We start from the raw sequence: 17377 nt of genomic DNA, 5'->3' as shown, positions 1-17377 counted from the left end.
GTGGGACTTCAGCAATGTAATACATAGCATATATTTAACACATATGGGGCCAAGAATGCAAGCAGCAGCAGGATGCCATCAGTCACAAGTTCTCTTTCACATCCCACCTTCATTATTGCTTCTAAAATTCTTTGTCTGCTGAGGGTGTGGAAAAAAACTACAAATTAACTCATGTAGTGCTATCTGATGAAGAAAAAGAGGTGAAAACACAATGTATCATCAACAAATTTATTTGGAAAGCACACTTTTTATTTTTATTTTTTCTTTCCCTTGACACTCCCCACACCCAAATACCTGATAATAAAGGTCACCAAATTACATTGGTGACAAAAGCTAGGAGCGTATAAGGGAGTTGTTCCTCACTGAAGCAGTGGCAGCCCCCACCTCTGCTAGCATCTTTTATTACCTCAACACAACTTCAAAAGGCAGTTTAATTAGCACAGCTGAGAAAATCAGTGTGAGGTCTTCTGCTCTTTAGAGAAAAAGATCATGAGCTAACAATACAAGCATATTTTCTATAAATACCAAGGCCTAATAAATAACATATCTGTTTAACAGGTGCTATGGAGCTTCAAATTACCACAGCAGCTTGCAATCTAGTCTTTAACACAGTCTTTCCTCCCAAAATGGAGATGTGTGAGAGTAAATTAAGATTAATTAGACTTAAAAAGTCTTTACAGAAAACTGTTTTCTTGAAAAATCCATTATGAAAGCACAAAAGTGGTACGTTTTTAAACAAGCATCATTGTTGCTATTATTTACTTATGCTGAAGATATTACACAAGGAAGTCACAGATTTATTGATTTGGCAACATAAAAATATGAACTGTAAAGTTCATCCTTTCCTATCACTGCTTCATGTAGGCCTACTTGCTGCACTAAGCAACAACTGAGAGTCAATCCTGCATCTTTTTCTTATACGGACTGAGACAGTGTTTTGTAAACAGTGAGCTCCTTAATGGTGTTATATGTTTTTTGGCATCTTTGTATTTCTACTTTTTTTTTTCTCATGAAAATTATTTCCAAATTAATACTACAGTACTATATATATTGAATACCATGTGAATCTACATCTGTGGAACCACTAATGAAAAAAGAATCTATCAAAATGAGCTTTATTAGTATCTTCCTTTTACCTTTAGTAATAACTGAATGCTGTAATTACTACTAAAAACAATGAATAAGACAATGGATAAATGGAAAAGAACATGAAGAAATATAATTATTCTGCTTATTTATCCAAATTGTCCTATCAAGAAGGATGTATTAAGCTAGGCAGTGATGTTATGGACAAAATGTGAGCAGTATTGTCAGTGTGGCCCTCTGGTTAATTCACAGTTGGTGAGTCCATTCTCTCAGACGCACAGACACACAGTCTGTATTCTATGGGAAAAAAAAAATGGCACAGAAAGAAAATATTTCCTTATATGCCTTTTAGAAAAATCTAACCAATGAGGAGATTTTGACAAAGAATACACGCACACATTATATATATATTATATATATATAATGTGTGTTTGTGTGTGTGTGCATATTGAAATGGCATTAACAAACTGCATGGATTTTATTCCTGGATCATCAGAATCTGAGATGCTCGGAGTCTTACAAGACCTGCTGTTCCTGAGCCTGGATATTACCACATTTTTCTTCTTAGGAAACAAGGTCATGCCAAGAATTAATGTAGTACACCTTGATGATAAAAAGATCTGATTTTGCAAGCAAGTCTACTGCATTACAATATCACATTAAGAGGCCAGATACCAGATTTAACTAGGTTAAAATGAAAAAAAATCACACCATCATCACAATCAGTCAGTACAAAATGGCTTTGAATTCCCCATTCCATCTTTAGCCCTACCTTAACAACAAACCAGAGGGTAAAGTCTCGTTCCAAAATATGGAAAAGATCATATTGCTAAGATTTATTATGGGTACGATTTAATGTTTTGCCAGCTTACCTGATTGAGGAAGAATGACAAATCACTGCAAAGCCCAGCATCCAAAAATAACGTGGTAATATGTATCTCCTCCTGAAATTGTACAAATTTCCATCCACAAAGCTTTACTAATTAATCATAATTTCTGTATTCTCAGTGGAAAAGAAAACACAGAGACCTTTCCAGAATCCTCTCTGATTCTGCCTCCGCTTCCTGTTCCCTCTCACTCTATGGTACCCAACATGTATCAGAAAACAGCTTATTAGGAAGAGGGAGGGCGAAGGGTGGGGGAGCGGAGGGGGAGAAGAAATGACAAAAAGCAGCACCTAACGTGGCAGCTCCACCTACTGGTAAAGATAACGAACACGTACAAAGCATCAACACTACAAGTAGATCCTGTGTAGTAAGTTCCTCTAGGCAAGAAGCAGAACAGACCAACAGAGCCTCTCCAATTATTGAATAACACTTCTAAAGACTATTTTCTTAAAATTTTAATATTTTAATTTAAAAACAGTTGTCTGAATACATTTAGCAGGGTCTTTAGCTGTAAATCTGTTGTTTCTTATAAAAATCCATGAGAAGAGAGGAATGTATAGATGGCTCAGATACTGACTGTTCCCCTCACTGCTCTGTGCTGAATTTGGTGTGTATCTAGATGCTGTTCTATTTGTTGCAAACTACCATGCACCTTTGGCATCATCTTTTTTTAAATTATTTTTCTGTGTCTAAAATGCGCTATACTTATATAAAAGTCTCAAAGTCTTTCCCTTATACAGGATTGCTGGGATTTATGTATTCTTACCTAGAACTCCTATGGTCATGCAGGGAAGAATTATTAGGGCAGGGCTCCAAAATCTCCTGGTCTGTGTGCAATAGTGCTGAGTGAATACTGTGCTCAGGCAACGTTGTTAGAGACCACTGCTGTTCCTAACTGATTCAGTATCAAACTACCAGCTTTTTTCAGTCATGTGGGATTTAATGAACAAATGTTATCCTCCCACAAAACAAGAAAAAAACACATAAGAACCAATTACTGCTTTGCCCTCTCTATTTTCTTTAAGCACCTTTTTAGCAATGGATAGAGATGGTTCAGTTCTCTGTTGTAGTGGTCATACACAGGTTGTGGAAAAGAGTGACTGCTGGGCTGCCAGCATGCATCCAGCACAGTGGCTGCTATGGAGCCATGACTGCATGGACCAGCAGCCACAGCAACAGCTGCCTGCAACTGCTGCCCTTTATCTATACTATTATCTATAAATCCCTTTGTCAGCATACTTAAACCACAATCCGTAAGCATTTGTGTCAACTTGTGAATAGTCCTTTTTATTTCAGTTCAACTTTGTGTGTGCTTGACAGGTATGGACTGCAAATTCCTGAATTTGACTTACAAAAGCAAACGGAAATGTATATTCAGACAGTAATCCTAAAATGGCCACAATAATTTCTGCATAATAAGTGAAAGAGAATGTGCCCCTAGATTGCAAATGCAGGTGCATTTCTTTTCTTGTTCGTTTTTTAAAACTTGAGTACAATCCTGATCATACTGCTCAGGCAAATCCTCCCTTTATTTCAAATATACTATGAGGGTCTGAACATACACCAGAGTTTTATTAAAAAAATAAAATAAAATAAAAACAAATTCTCCCTTTAATATTTACATGTTCAAACTTTCAGAAGTTAAGAAGAAATACATTTTCACCAAAAAAAAATTATTATTATTCATTGTCTCTCAAGCAGTGGTTTTGCTCTCATAGAATTATGTTATATTAGTGAATTCATGAATGTGCAGAAGCTGGCATCTTGATTTTAAGCTCATTAGGAACGTTGTTTTGTAACTGTATTTTGTTTTCAAAAGCAAACCGCTCCTTGGATAGGGCTTGACTTTGCTTACATGCTTCATAACTTTTATTTATTATTTTTAATCACAGACATTTTTTTCTCTGAAGGTCTTCAGAAAGTCTCAACATCATAGTCAAAATACATTCATTTAGTCCCATCATAGTAAGGAGAGAGTTATACGTATTGAATCTGACATGGAAAAATTAAGAAATTCTAATCTACATAATAAGCTATTTTAACCTTATTAAAAGTAGGAAACCGTCCTTAGTTCTGGCAGCAAGAGGAAAAGGTGTATAAAAAGCAGTTTTGATTATAGGCTGGTTCAGAAATTTGATTTCTGTTGTAAGCTTTAAAACAGCGTATCTTGAAATAACTAATTTTGATGTGCTAGTATTCCAAAAGTTGGGTAGACTAATGTGATATTGTCAAAGAACCCTTGGTCCTACTTTTTTTAAGATGACCTTCTTTTAGGTATAGGTCTGATGTTAGAGATGTGTTGTGTCACTGACTTAAAAAGTTCAACGATCAACCTTCATCATTAAAATAATATCTAGGAAAAAAACTTTTTTTTTAATAGATATTATGATGCACAAAAAGACACAGGAAGTATTAATTTATGAATATGGCTCCTAGATGGCTCATATTCTTCTTGAATCAATGTTTAGGATTACCTGTATATTGCTTGATTCATATTCACAGAAACCACTTCAAGACTGTGATTTATGAAACAGAGTCTGAATCAGGTTCTGAATAATTCCTTAATGCTTTTTTGAGTAGTGGAATTGTAGAACAACAGGGCAGAAACAAATAATTATGCCATATGCATTTACAGAATAAATATATCAAATCATCTATATGTAGGAAAAAAAACAACTCAACTACACTAGAATTTCTAAATATTAACATTCAATTTAGAAAAAACTCATTCACCACAAACCTGTATAAAATGCATATATGCCACACATACTTCATATATCAAAGGCATATGTATACAAAACCTTATGTATACAAAATCTTTCTCCCCCTCCTTTTCTCTCTCTCTCCCCCAAGATCCCACTCAACATTAGAGTTAACATTAAACTAGACCACCAGATCTGAAAATACAATGTGGTCATTTAAAAGACAACAACGAATAAACTGCTTTGACAAAAGTAATTTATACCAGTGCCAGCGTGGCACTTGTTGAATTTAAATTATTAGTACAATGTTAATGAATCATCACTGAACGTTCATTGCAGAAATTACATTTAAAATTATAACTTGAAGTCTGAACATTTCTAAATAATTTGTCTGGAAATCCTACCCCAGGTGCAGTTATGCTCTCAGAAATGACTGAATAAATGCAAAGCTATTCAGTCGCTTTTAACTAAACAGCTCAAATAGAAATGTTGAGAATGTTAGTTGCAAAGAAAAAATAACTTTAGTGTGTTAAACATGAATGAATACAGTCCTTGTGACCCTTCATGAAACCTCATATAAGGGCAAGCCTTGCATATAGATTACATGTAACTTCTCAGCAATACTTTATTTGATTAATAATATTATTTTGGGGCAATAATTCTAATTGGTTGTTCTCAAGCACTTTTATGGACTATACATCGTGATACTCATCATTTGTCAAATTAACATACTTAAAGGCACAATGTGTTTGTCCAGCTATCTATTCCTTTAACTACATATCTGCCTTTGAAAATGAACTACAACTACACTGCAGTATATGGCTAAGTGATATTCAGTTAAACACTGGTCGATATAATAGTATAAAAGTATTTTTCAACCTTCCACTTCTTTATTTTCACTAGAGTGAAGAGTCAAAAAGATTGATTTTAATAAATTTTATGTTAGATAACTAATACATGTATTCAAACCTTGGACCTGAGAGTCACTTTAGAGCTAATAATCTGCATTTTCGAGAATCTGTATATATATCTGCTTCCTACTGAGGGTAGTAAGTAAAATTTAGAGAAGATAATATTCTTAACTGCAGTGGAAAAATCTTCTCTAAAATTTAAGGATAATAGTGATAGGCTTATAGAGAAGTTTTTACTGTTTCTTTTTCTTCAAGACCTCGTGGATTGCACCCATGGAATTTCAAAACTGGGAAAGAAAATACAGAGTACAAAAACCAGTTGAATGCTACAGAGCAGAACTGCAGATCTTTGGATAAAGAGGAGGCTGAAGATATGCTTCAACAATGTCTTCTCTGTATCACCAATAATAAGATTCTGTCTGTAGAATCACTTAACAGTAGAAGGACTTCATTGTAAATTAAGCCTTTTACTATTAAAATGAAGCTTTTGACAACAGATCACAGAGCACATTACCTGAAAAATGATCTGCTTTAAGTTGTTCATAATAATATCATAATAAAGGTATGTGATCAGCAGTGCACTGTGTAATGATTGTAGCCTTTAAGAATAACGTAAAAGTATTTCAACATTAATGTCACTATATAACAGAGCCCTCCTGTTCTTGTAGAAAAATAATAAAAGACTATACTCAAATGGCCTCAATCAATCCCAGTAATTCCACTGTTTTAGTAAAAGAAAAAAAAAACTAAAAAAAGTCTCAAAGCATAACTAGAATAACATAGTAATGACAATAATAATAACATAGAATAACCACTCCAACCACCTTCTAGATGTGCCTAAGTGCTTCCAGAATACTGTCCTCTTCTTAAAATCACAATAATAAAAACACTGTTAGATGAACACAATATTAGCTATATTATCTGTTGTCTATCTTGGCTCAACACAGTAGAGTCACAAATGATAACAAATTCATTAAAAATTCCCCTCTTTTAATTGATAAATGATGTACTTATAAAACTCACAGATAGGCTAAGTTATGAAAAATTATTATGAAAATTTTTGAAAAACACCATGTATGTATGTGAGTAATAAATCACTTTAGGAACAGAGATAATATTTTCTGGCTTTAGAAGGGGCTATAGGTTAAAATAATTATGTTAGCTAGCCCTAATGTAGAGAACAAGTCTGAAGTATTTTAATATTTCTTGTAATGTCTAACAAAATCAGCCACGTCTGGGAAGTTATTTTAGGCACTATATACTCACAGGTTATAGACCATCTTCTAAAGAATTCCATATCTATTTATATGATGAGACAAATGCACAAAGATGAGCAATTTCAAAGCAAACAAATAGAATTTCAGATAGACAAATGAATTAAATGATACCTCAGCAACAAGTGCAGTAGTGCTCTCAGAGCTAGTATCAAAATCTAATAATGCTCTCCCAGGACACCTATAAACAGAGAGATTGCATTCATCTGTTTTCATTCCATTTATTGCTACTGAGTCATGTGGTTTAATTGGTCAGATGAAAGGTAATCATCACTTGAAGAGAGGGGAGCTTTTGTTAAGCAAACCTCAAGTTATGATTTATTTATTTCCTAGACTTTTAAAGCTGGAGTGCTTAGAAGAATTGCTCTGTTAAATGTTAAATATGTTAAATAACATGCACTTGCCAAGTTGATTTTGCATTAGAAAGTTTATCTACATTTTACAGTATGCTTAGTAATTATCAGGACTGAAAGCAGTACCTTTATAGTTAAATTAGGAAAGCATACTACACTGAGAGAGATACATAACTTAAAAACAAACAAACAAACAAACAAAAAACAAACCCCAAACCTCTAACATGTTAAAGAATAATAATTTTACCATAAATCTGCTTTCATCCAAGAGTGATAAAGATACAGAATGCTTGGTGCATTGAACTGTGAAGAGAGCACAAGCTAATGCCTTAGTGATTCTCACTATAGGCATACTAATGTCACAGACATGAAAGGTGGAAGTCATACGTATTTTTAAAAACTGTTGCATACACTCCCTTTCAAATATGTATTCTCAATTGGTCATTAAAAGTGATTCAATGCTAGCCTCAGGCAGCCAAGATATGACTGGCTTTTTGAAAATATTACAAATCTGATCTAAAATATTGTCTTCTTCAAAAGTAGTTATGAAGATCAAATAGTTTTCATTACATAGAAAATATTCAGGAAAATTTTAATTTCCAAAGCTAATCTTAGTTTCTTCTTAGGTGGAGATAAAATGGCACCATGCACTAATATGCCTCAAATACCAATATTTCATGTCTGAAAAAAATGTAATAAAATTAAAATATGGTTGTCATTTAGTAGTCACAAGGGTCATTTTTGTTAAAGTAACTCTGGATCAGGGGAAAAAAATCTGCTTCATACTTAGAATTGTCCCAAATTTCAGTTTCACTTCTGTAAGTTTTTGAAAAGGTGACCCTCACATTTTAAGGAAAATAATGATTGATTTAAGATTTAATCAAAACTAAATAACAAAGGCTGACAACTTTTGATTAAAGTTAATTTTATGTCTTTTAAGATGACAGATAAAGAAACCATGAACCTGCTCACTCTGCAGACCTGCTTTCTACCTTAGCGATTTACTGAACAGGCCTAGAGTTTAGAGTTTAAGAGATTTATGGATAAAGATTACAAAAAGGAAATTTAAGGGTTCTAAATATGTGAAATAGCTATTTCTTTGAGGCATCTGAAGGGCAGGCGTAGATAAATGTCTGTTGGCCAGAACAGCTACTGGCAGTGCATCAGACGCTTTATGTCCTATGTACTTTGGAAACTGGAGTTTGACCTTTTGCTCCATCTCTTCTGGGTAAATGTTTTTGCATGGTTTAATAAAATGATTATTTTTTATGCATATGGCTGTTAGCCATGCTCTGAGAGGCAGAGAAATTTCTGGTAGAAACCAACTTTATCAGCATGGTTGAGTAAGCAGAAAGATTCTTCTAGCTATTCTACTTTTAAGACTAGTTTAAAAATGTCAGAAAATTAGATTTGTTCAATCGATATATGTTTTAATTCCCATTTAATTACTATTAATGTGATTAATTAAAACATAACTAAACCATGGTTGTAGGTGTTTTTGGAGAGTGTTAGTAGATTTAGAATCAGTTCAGAGAGTTACTGTCATTTACTGATTTTCAGAGTACTCTTCTGAATTTTTCATAGAAGAAACTTTATTTTTTTCACACAATTGTAATGGGCAAGTTTATGCCACTAACAACAGCAGTTTTTACACACAAGTGTAAACTTAAAAAAAAACCTGCTAAATTCAGAAATTACTTTTTATTTTTATTATTATTATTTACTTTTTTATCTTTGACTTACAGTAACATTTTATTGTGGTATATGTGAGATATTTTCATAACTCATTTTTATTGTGCTTTTCATAGACAACACAGAAAAGCAAAGCTAGCTTTGTCAATGAGCTTTACCATTAAGATGTAATTGTGATATATCTACATATTAAAGAAGAGATCTGTAGAAGGATAACAATTACAGTTTGTTTGTTTGTTTGAAAAAAAGTTTCAGTGAGTTTGGGAGAGAGAAATAGCATTTATAAGGGTGCTGAAATGCTTTTTTCTACCCATAAATCCTTTTACTGAATGGTTACTCTTCAGCTAATAATTATATATTAATATTACTATAAGTAATAAAGACTACAATCTCCAAATCTCTTGTAAAATCTTCATCTCATTTCTTATATTTAATTCATTTTTTTCATTTTTGGAAATGAAAAAATATTTTATCGCTTATGAAGTTAAATTAGTAAATTAAATTAATACCTGAAATTTTAATGTTACATATTCCAATGAAAGGCACATTCAGTAAGACATAAAGTAGGCTTTAGAACATCAGCTTAACCAATTCAGGCTTGTAATAGGCCTAAATAAACACTAAATAATAACTTCATAAGTATTTTCATAATTATAAAAAGCTGTCAAAGTATATTCAAAAGTATATCAGTTACATGTGTTTTGGGTCCTGGACTTTGAATGCAAAGCTGCGGCTCAGCACCAAGGACAGCACTCACCCCTCCACTTCTTCAAGTGCAAATACAAAAATAAAAGCCATACTTTTCAATGAAATCCTTGAGTTTTTAAAAACTACGAAAAGCATTTGATACATGATACAGTATTTTAAAGCAGCTTTTCTTTATCATAAGGTCAGAATGGAGCATAGTTCTTTATAACAATCTCAGTCAAATTCTCAGTCCATTCTCACACATTGGTGCTATGACATACAATCATTACTTCAACTATTTTGGTACTTCAGATTCTGTGATAGTCCCGGATTCCATTGTAGGGATTGAACAAGCATAGAAACTGATCTCTTCCCTGAAGAACTGGTATTCCAAGGATTTTGGGGAACTGCGATAAATGGTTTAACCTGTTGCTACTGAAAGGGACAGTCTCTCCAGCAACTTCCCTGTGTTCATGTTAGTGATTTTTGTGATTAATTAAATCATGGAGTCTAATTAATTTTGTTTGTTTGTTTTCCATCTAGATCCTCCATTCCTAATTAACTCTTCCTGCACTCTTTTCTTCTCCTGTATCTCACATTTGGATGAGATTTTTCATTATCCCCCAAAACTGAGAATCGTGATGCCAGCTCTGCATGCAGATGTCTGTTAGTTGTTTGATGTATTAGGGCAAGTCAAAATGATAGAAAACTTTGTAGGCAATAGTGATAAATAGGCTGACACAATAAGTTGGTATTGTAGACAAAGTGACAGTTTGTTTATTTGTATTACTAGAAGAGTAGATACACACAGCTACAGAGCATCCCAGCACTTTAGTAATAGTAAATCCAACGTTGCTGTCATGGAGAACATGGTTAGAGACAACTGGAGTGGGGCAGTCAATTTGCATATTAGACTGATAATATCAAGAATACTACAAAGCATATTCAGGCTGCTATAAAATACAGAAGAGAGCCTTGGACCAAAATTAGTAAAACTGATCACTATATTAACTCTTTACTGAGCAATAATATATTATCCCAGGCTAAATCTGAGCAGCCCTTCATTTTGTCTTACATAACAATTTTTCTTCTCTGGCTTTCAATAAAGATATAAATGTAACTTCTATTTTGTACAATTAACAATCAACAGGAAGAAAAAAAAAAGACAGGAAGTCATCTTCTGTTATTTTGCAGGGGTTCCGAATGAAGAGTTAATTTTTTTATTTCCAAACGTCCCATATATAAATAAATCATGAAACACAGATACCTTGCAGAATCTTGAGTTCTCTGCAATTCTTTGCATACGGATGCAAAGATACATTCGCCGCTAATATAAAAACTTTGTGCAGCCTAAACCTCAAACGTTTTCTTAAAAACTGTGTAAGCATTTATTAGTCCTGACCTAGTTACTTCATTTTAAACTTGTGCAATTAAGGGCTAATATGCGATTTAAAACTGAAATGCTGTCGTTTTGACAAGGTGTAAAAAATTCAACTGAGCTCATTTCCTTGCCAGTAGGTGGAGCTAGCACGTAACATGCTGCCTCTTTTTTTCCTCCCCCCTTAGCCCCCCCTCCCTTTTTTTCCCCACACCAATTTTCTGATCGATGTTGGGATTCACAGAGTGAATCTCAGAACAGGAAGCAGGAGGAGAGACTACAGAATACTGCAGAGGCTGCTTTGTTGTTTTGATGGGGAGGTTCTTTCTTCATTTCTTTCCCTTTTCATTTCAGTGAAATTAAGAGTTTACAAGCTTCTTTGCCAAGGAAACTGAACCTGCAGTATAAGGAGCCTTATCGTCTACAAGTGTACAGATATTCCTTATGCCATGATTTGTAATTCACTCTTAATCAGGTAAGAAAATTTGATATTTTAATTTAAAATTTATTTATTAGACAATAAATTCCAGTTGTTTTGCACCAAGATTTTTCTCTTGTGGTGCCACACCTAGTTTTCAATTAATATTAATACAGCAAGAGGAGAGGCAACAATAGCCATCTTTGCAACTGCATGGATATTTCATAGAATTTATTTAGGTCTCACCATAGAAATGAAACATTTTGTTGTTCTCTGGAGTTCTCTGATCGGTCCTATATTTTATTGAGATTTTATACTTAAAATTAGAATTACTTCTGAATTTTTATTTTTCATCCCAACTGTGGTAATTTGTTGTTTTTATGCAATTATCTACAAGTGTTTTCTTTTTCTACTGGATGTTATATTCAAGCTGTATCCAAGATACAAATTGGAGTGGTATTCTAAAGCACACTAATACATCCCAAAGATTGCTCAGTTTTAAAATTGCCCTGACTTAATGCAGAAATGTGCTGTTGCTTCTTTATACCATCTTCAGGCAGAGGCTTTCTTGACTTCCTAAATTCATCATTTTGTTTCTGTGAGGTATAGGAGATTTGTGGGATTCTCCCCTCCCTCGTCTCCCAAAACAGCCTCTCCCTGATGGAAGACAGAATGGAGGACTTGTCTGTGACTAAATATGGTTTAGCACTGCTGTAAATATCATATGAGACATGTTCCTGTTTTGTAAAATGTTTTGTGTATAAGAATGAATTGTTAATGAAATAGCTTTATTTCATCTTGCATGAGAAAGGAAATATTTTTCATCCATTATTTTTAAGATGCATGATACACACCAGGAGAGACAGCAGAATGACTCAGGAGGTGGGAAGCTTATGCAGCACCCCCTGACTTTTCTTTGAAACCTTCTCCATTTTTTTCTTAAAATCGCTTATCTGCAGCAATAATTCATTTATTCAGGAAAAATAAACAACATAGAACTGCTTTCATTTACACTGTCAGAGATTAAAAAAAGGGCTTGGTAGCTAGCATGTGAGCAAAAAAAATTATGTGTGATCAAATAAATGCATCATGCTTTCTATTGTTTGGAGGTGAATAGGAAAGCACTTATGTAAAACCACTTATTCACTTGTCTAAAGGTAAATAGGAAAGTACTTATGCAAAACCACTTATTCACTTGTATAAAGATAAGCATTTCTTAAGTGATAAGTGAAGCAACAAAAATGTGCCTCTTGGGGTTTGAATGTTAGGTGCTGCCTCAGCTTTAGATGATTCTATAGGTATATGTGAAATGTTAAGAGGGTTCTTGCAATCAATGCATATTGCCTGCTTAGTTGCATTTTTCTGATCAGTGTTTACATTATGTATGTATGGGTATGGCTCATCCATAGTGTCTGAAGATATCTTCATTAGGTGATAAATAATCATACAATCTTGAACAGATCTTGAGTAAAGACAAGTAACAGTCACATCTGCAATTTCTGCCAGTGACAAATGCACTAAATAAGTGATGTTCTCTTATATCTATAGGCCCCAATTCAACAACAAACAGGCATGTCAATGGGAAGGCTCATGGCCTTAATATTAGGAAGTGGATAGGTACCTGGGTCTGTTCTGTTGATTTTTTTTTTAATTATAACCAAGGAGATAATAACTTCCTTTATCACAGAAACTTTACAGTGTTCATAAAATTCAGTTACTAGGTCAAACTAGCATGTATTTTCAAAGATAAGCTACAGATTAAGATTTCAAAAATATTTTTAAAAGCCAGTGAGTTGATAAATGCCCTAGAGGAAAATACTGAAGCTGAATTCTTACAGACTTTGAGCATAATAACTGTGAACATTAGTCTTCGGGAAGTGTGAACACATAGATGGGCATATCGTATCCAAGTATGATCCTGATACCTTTCAGAAGCAAAGGCTGAAGTCAGATGTTTCAAATGTGGACTCAAGGGAAAGTTGGCCCTACTTCTATGAAATCTATGCAACAAAAAGGCTTAAATATCTGCTAGATTTTTTTCATCTCATTCTAACCACAGAGTTCTCTGCACCACACAAACATCGAACCTCGCCAGCTCAACAGTCTAGTCCCATGCTGCAGCCCTAGCAGCAGTGACGCCCTGGCTTGCTCAGTCACACTGTAGCAGGCACTGGTTCATGAATCTGTCCAGCTGTTGCCTGCTCCAGTTCTGAAGGGGCTCTGAGACCCATCGTAAGGAGACAGAGAAGACATGAAATTAAGCACTGTTTGAATCATGCTGGACAGCATTGACTGCAGCTGCAATCCTTTCTTGCACATGTAGATCTCAGCTGAAGCCTGAAAATCACAAACAGGATTGTTACTGTGCTACTTGCATTGTTCTAAGACCTCGCACACTCTCATATCAACCTCTCCACAGCACAGTGTGGATCCTTCTCTGAGTTTCCAGTGGCAAGCCCTGGTCCTGTGCTGCCCTGGAGTGGGAAACAGCCTTTTGTCCACTGCAGCCCACCCAGCCCTTCGGCCAGTTTGCTGCGCAGGCATCAAAGATCCTGGAGGCCTTCACTGTAGAGCCTTCTTGAAGCCACTTGAAAGAATCCATTTCTTGATAAAGTCCCTCCTTTCACTGATGACTACAGCATGAGAATTACTGGGCTAAAAGGCAACTGTGTCAGTGGTGACCTGAATCTCCTGTTCTGTCATTTGTCTTGCAAAGATGATAATGTACCTTATTTCAAAGAGCTGTTAATATGGCAGTCAAATGATGTTGAGAACCACTAATTATCATAAAGATAAAAATGGTTGAAAAGAAGAAAGAAAAAAAAAAAAAGAGGAAATTAGTAATTCTGTAATCACTGCATTTTGGGGGAGATACGCAGTAAAAGTTTAGGACCAAAATACTCAAAGTGGACAACTTAAAGAAATGTTGTATAACTATATTCATATTGTTCAGTTCAAATTCATATTGTTTCCCAGCTCACAACTTTACCTCTTTTATTTCTGCTTCTGAGTCTCTTGTTCCTTTTCATCCTCTCCTATTTCAGTTAGGCTTCTTCCTCTTTCTGCTCTTTACTGGCATGGTCCCAGCAGAAGGGCTTTGCTTCTGCTCTTAAGTTTCAGCATTTGATGTCTCAGCACTATGATTATCAGTTGCACTGAAGGGGGCTGCTAATGCTAGGCAGAAACACAGCCAACACATGGAAGCTCTGTAAGTATTATTTCAAGCCGCTAAGAAGCTTTTTCTGAGCTTGTCTATAAATTATTTTAGAGAAGTGCTGAATGGCCAGATTTCAATAAATTTAAACAGGAGCAACAAAAGAAAACTTTTATACTTCCTGGAACAGCCTACTTGAAAAAATTCAGAGTAAAGAGACTAGCAAAAATGCTCAGTAATTCTCTTGAAAAATATTCTAATACTGCAGTATTACCAGCAATACTGAGCAAATGATCATTAAATTAATTTTTCTATTTAAAACAAACAGAAAAATACCATAGATTTACTTCTCTTGCCTTTTGATTTTTTTTAAACTCGTAGATTAGTGAAATAATGCTTTCAAACTTTTAAAGATATAAGCTATCCACGAATGTATTTTTTTCTATTGGATGTTGCAACTTTCGTCATAAACCTGCGAGCTGACTTAAGAAAGACCATGATGATATCACATGGATTTGCACTATCAAGCTTAGTTTTTCTTTCTAAAATTTGTTGAAAGAAGTATTTCACCATTTATAGTATCATTAAAGAAAGAAATTAAGATGAGGCCAACTTCATAATCAAATCCAGCCTGAATAACTAAATTTTGGCAAAGCTGAAGGCACTAGAAAGACATTCTCATAATGGAAAATACTAAACAAATAAACCTCTATCAATTCTGCTCATAGTATATATGAAAAAAAAATCAGCAATAACATTTCTATAAACTTCTCTGTCTTAAGTCTAGCAATTTTTTGTATATGAATTTTTTTGAGGTTTTGTGTAAGTCACGCTTCTAAATTCTTTGCTTAGCTTCCCTCCAACATGGGTGGAAACACCTGTTTGGCCAGGTAAATTGTTCTTTTGACTTGCTAATGATAGCTAATTCTTACTCATGTTGCTGGAGATCCTCACAGGTCCTTCCCACTATTTGGTGAAAATACAGACTTCCCCAACCACGAAACAGGATAGTGTTCAAAAAGATGATGATTCTTCCATGCAGCATGAAGCTACCTTATTTGGACAAACTTGTAACATTAACAGACATGCATTTCAGGATGATGGATGTCCAACTTTTGAATATACAGCAAGGTTTAACACAGTCCTGCCATACGATATAAGATGCCTTGCTTTTCTGTCATACAGTGCCCTTCGTCTGGTTTTAAATGGAGTTGCATGGTACAGTCTTTGAGTATTTTTAGATGTTAAATGGACTATTACAGCAAAAAAAAAACAAAAAACAACACTGGATACACCTCAACCTTGCAGTAAAAAGCATGACTGAAGTAGGTATAGATTTACATGAGGCAGCTCCCAGGTCAGTACTGTGGTTTCGAAAGCAGTGCATATGTTTTATGGAACTATGCAAACCTGCTTATTGTTTTGGCTGCTTAGTTGGCCTTTCACTCCATACCTTTCATTTTAGTGGTGCTGAATTAATTAAAGCTACAGTATTTCCATATCTACTGTTGTCATTCTTCAGACAGCAGTGCAAATTTGGCTTTATTTAAATTATTATCAGCAGGCTTTTAGAGTGGAACAGAAATTCAGTTTTCATATTTGAATGGATTATTAATATATGCTTTTCTATAATGTTCCAGCCACTTCTCACTTTCCTCAGTGTAACTGCAAAATCCTCAGCAGACTTTGACCCCACTGTGGTTTTGTTTGATGATAAATGCAAGTGACTCACTCTGAAATGAGTCTGACTCAAGTTCTCTAAAGCAATACACTGTGTTCTAGACTCATTCGTTTTGGTTCGATCACTTATTTCACATATGTATACAAAATGGTGTCAGATATATGCAGAGACAAATTTGACAGTCTTTGATCTTGAGAAGAAAAGTGGTTGGAGTTTAGTATGTCATGAAGTGCATACAGATAGAACAAGGTTAGGAAGAAGTGTGAACAGTCCTTTCAATAGACTCCGTGGTCTGAATTTTCTGTTTGAAGATGAATTCCATAAACAGGCACCAACAAAAAGAAGGCTGAAGTAGTGCCTAAATAAACCATGTGCTTACAGGGAAGTTTATGACAAATTTCTCTACAACCACAAATATTAAGAAAAGAGAACTTTGCCCAGGATATTTGAAATTTAATGGCCTGTCTCCAACAAAAAGAAAATTGTTTAGTAGCACTGTATACTTATTGTATGCTCTTCAGGTATAGATATTTATACCTAATGTAAAACAGTGGAAAATCCTACTGTTGGGACACAAAGAAAGCTCTGTGAGATCAGTTTTCCCTACCAGAGCTTTCTGGAGAGGTTGCTGTAACAGGGATTATGCTACAGAAGGTCGTATTACAAGAGCTTAACAGGTGTATCTGTAGAGTATGCCAGCTCCGTATGTTTTCTATTTACTGAGAGTCAATAATGAAACCATGGAAACTAAAAGATAAGTACTGGTACCAGGCAGGATGAAAAAATCTTCTATCTGTAGATGTGTTAACCTGAAAGTAGCCATGGGACAAATACTACATGATTGTTTCCAGATTGAGGTGATGCCTACACAGACATCTCAACAGCAAATGTATGTGCACAAGTTTGACTTTGCAGTGCAGGAGTAGGTGTCCATTTTGTAGAATGGTCATTACCACAGAAGTGCTGATGGCAGACAGCCTCCTAGGTACTGCAGTGCTGCTACAAAAAACAACCCAAATGAAGTAAGGAGAATATACTCAGAAAATACTGGGATGCAGAATGAGCTGCCATTTTACTTTGATTTGGCTTGTGGAATTTCTAATAGTAATGAACAAAATGGAAAGTTCCCAATTTCATTATCAGCAGCAATGGTA

General features: G+C 34.7%; 1 protein-coding gene across 1 annotated transcript in view; it reads right to left on the bottom strand.

The window, feature by feature from the left end:
- The window catches only part of LOC100546506 (sodium channel protein type 2 subunit alpha), a 276701-nt gene extending 274482 nt beyond the window's left edge, over positions 1-2219 (bottom strand). The window contains exon 1 of the mRNA XM_010713686.2: positions 1959-2219. The gene's annotated coding sequence lies outside the window, so the exon portion shown is untranslated. The remainder of the gene's footprint in view (positions 1-1958) is intronic.
- Positions 2220-17377: the final 15158 nt, after the last annotated feature.

The sequence above is a fragment of the Meleagris gallopavo genome, chromosome 7, assembly GCF_000146605.3.
Source record: "Meleagris gallopavo isolate NT-WF06-2002-E0010 breed Aviagen turkey brand Nicholas breeding stock chromosome 7, Turkey_5.1, whole genome shotgun sequence".
Lineage (NCBI taxonomy): Eukaryota > Metazoa > Chordata > Aves > Galliformes > Phasianidae > Meleagris > Meleagris gallopavo.
The sequence above is the reverse complement of the archived record's forward strand: the minus strand, read 5'-3'. Positions and strand labels throughout refer to the sequence as shown.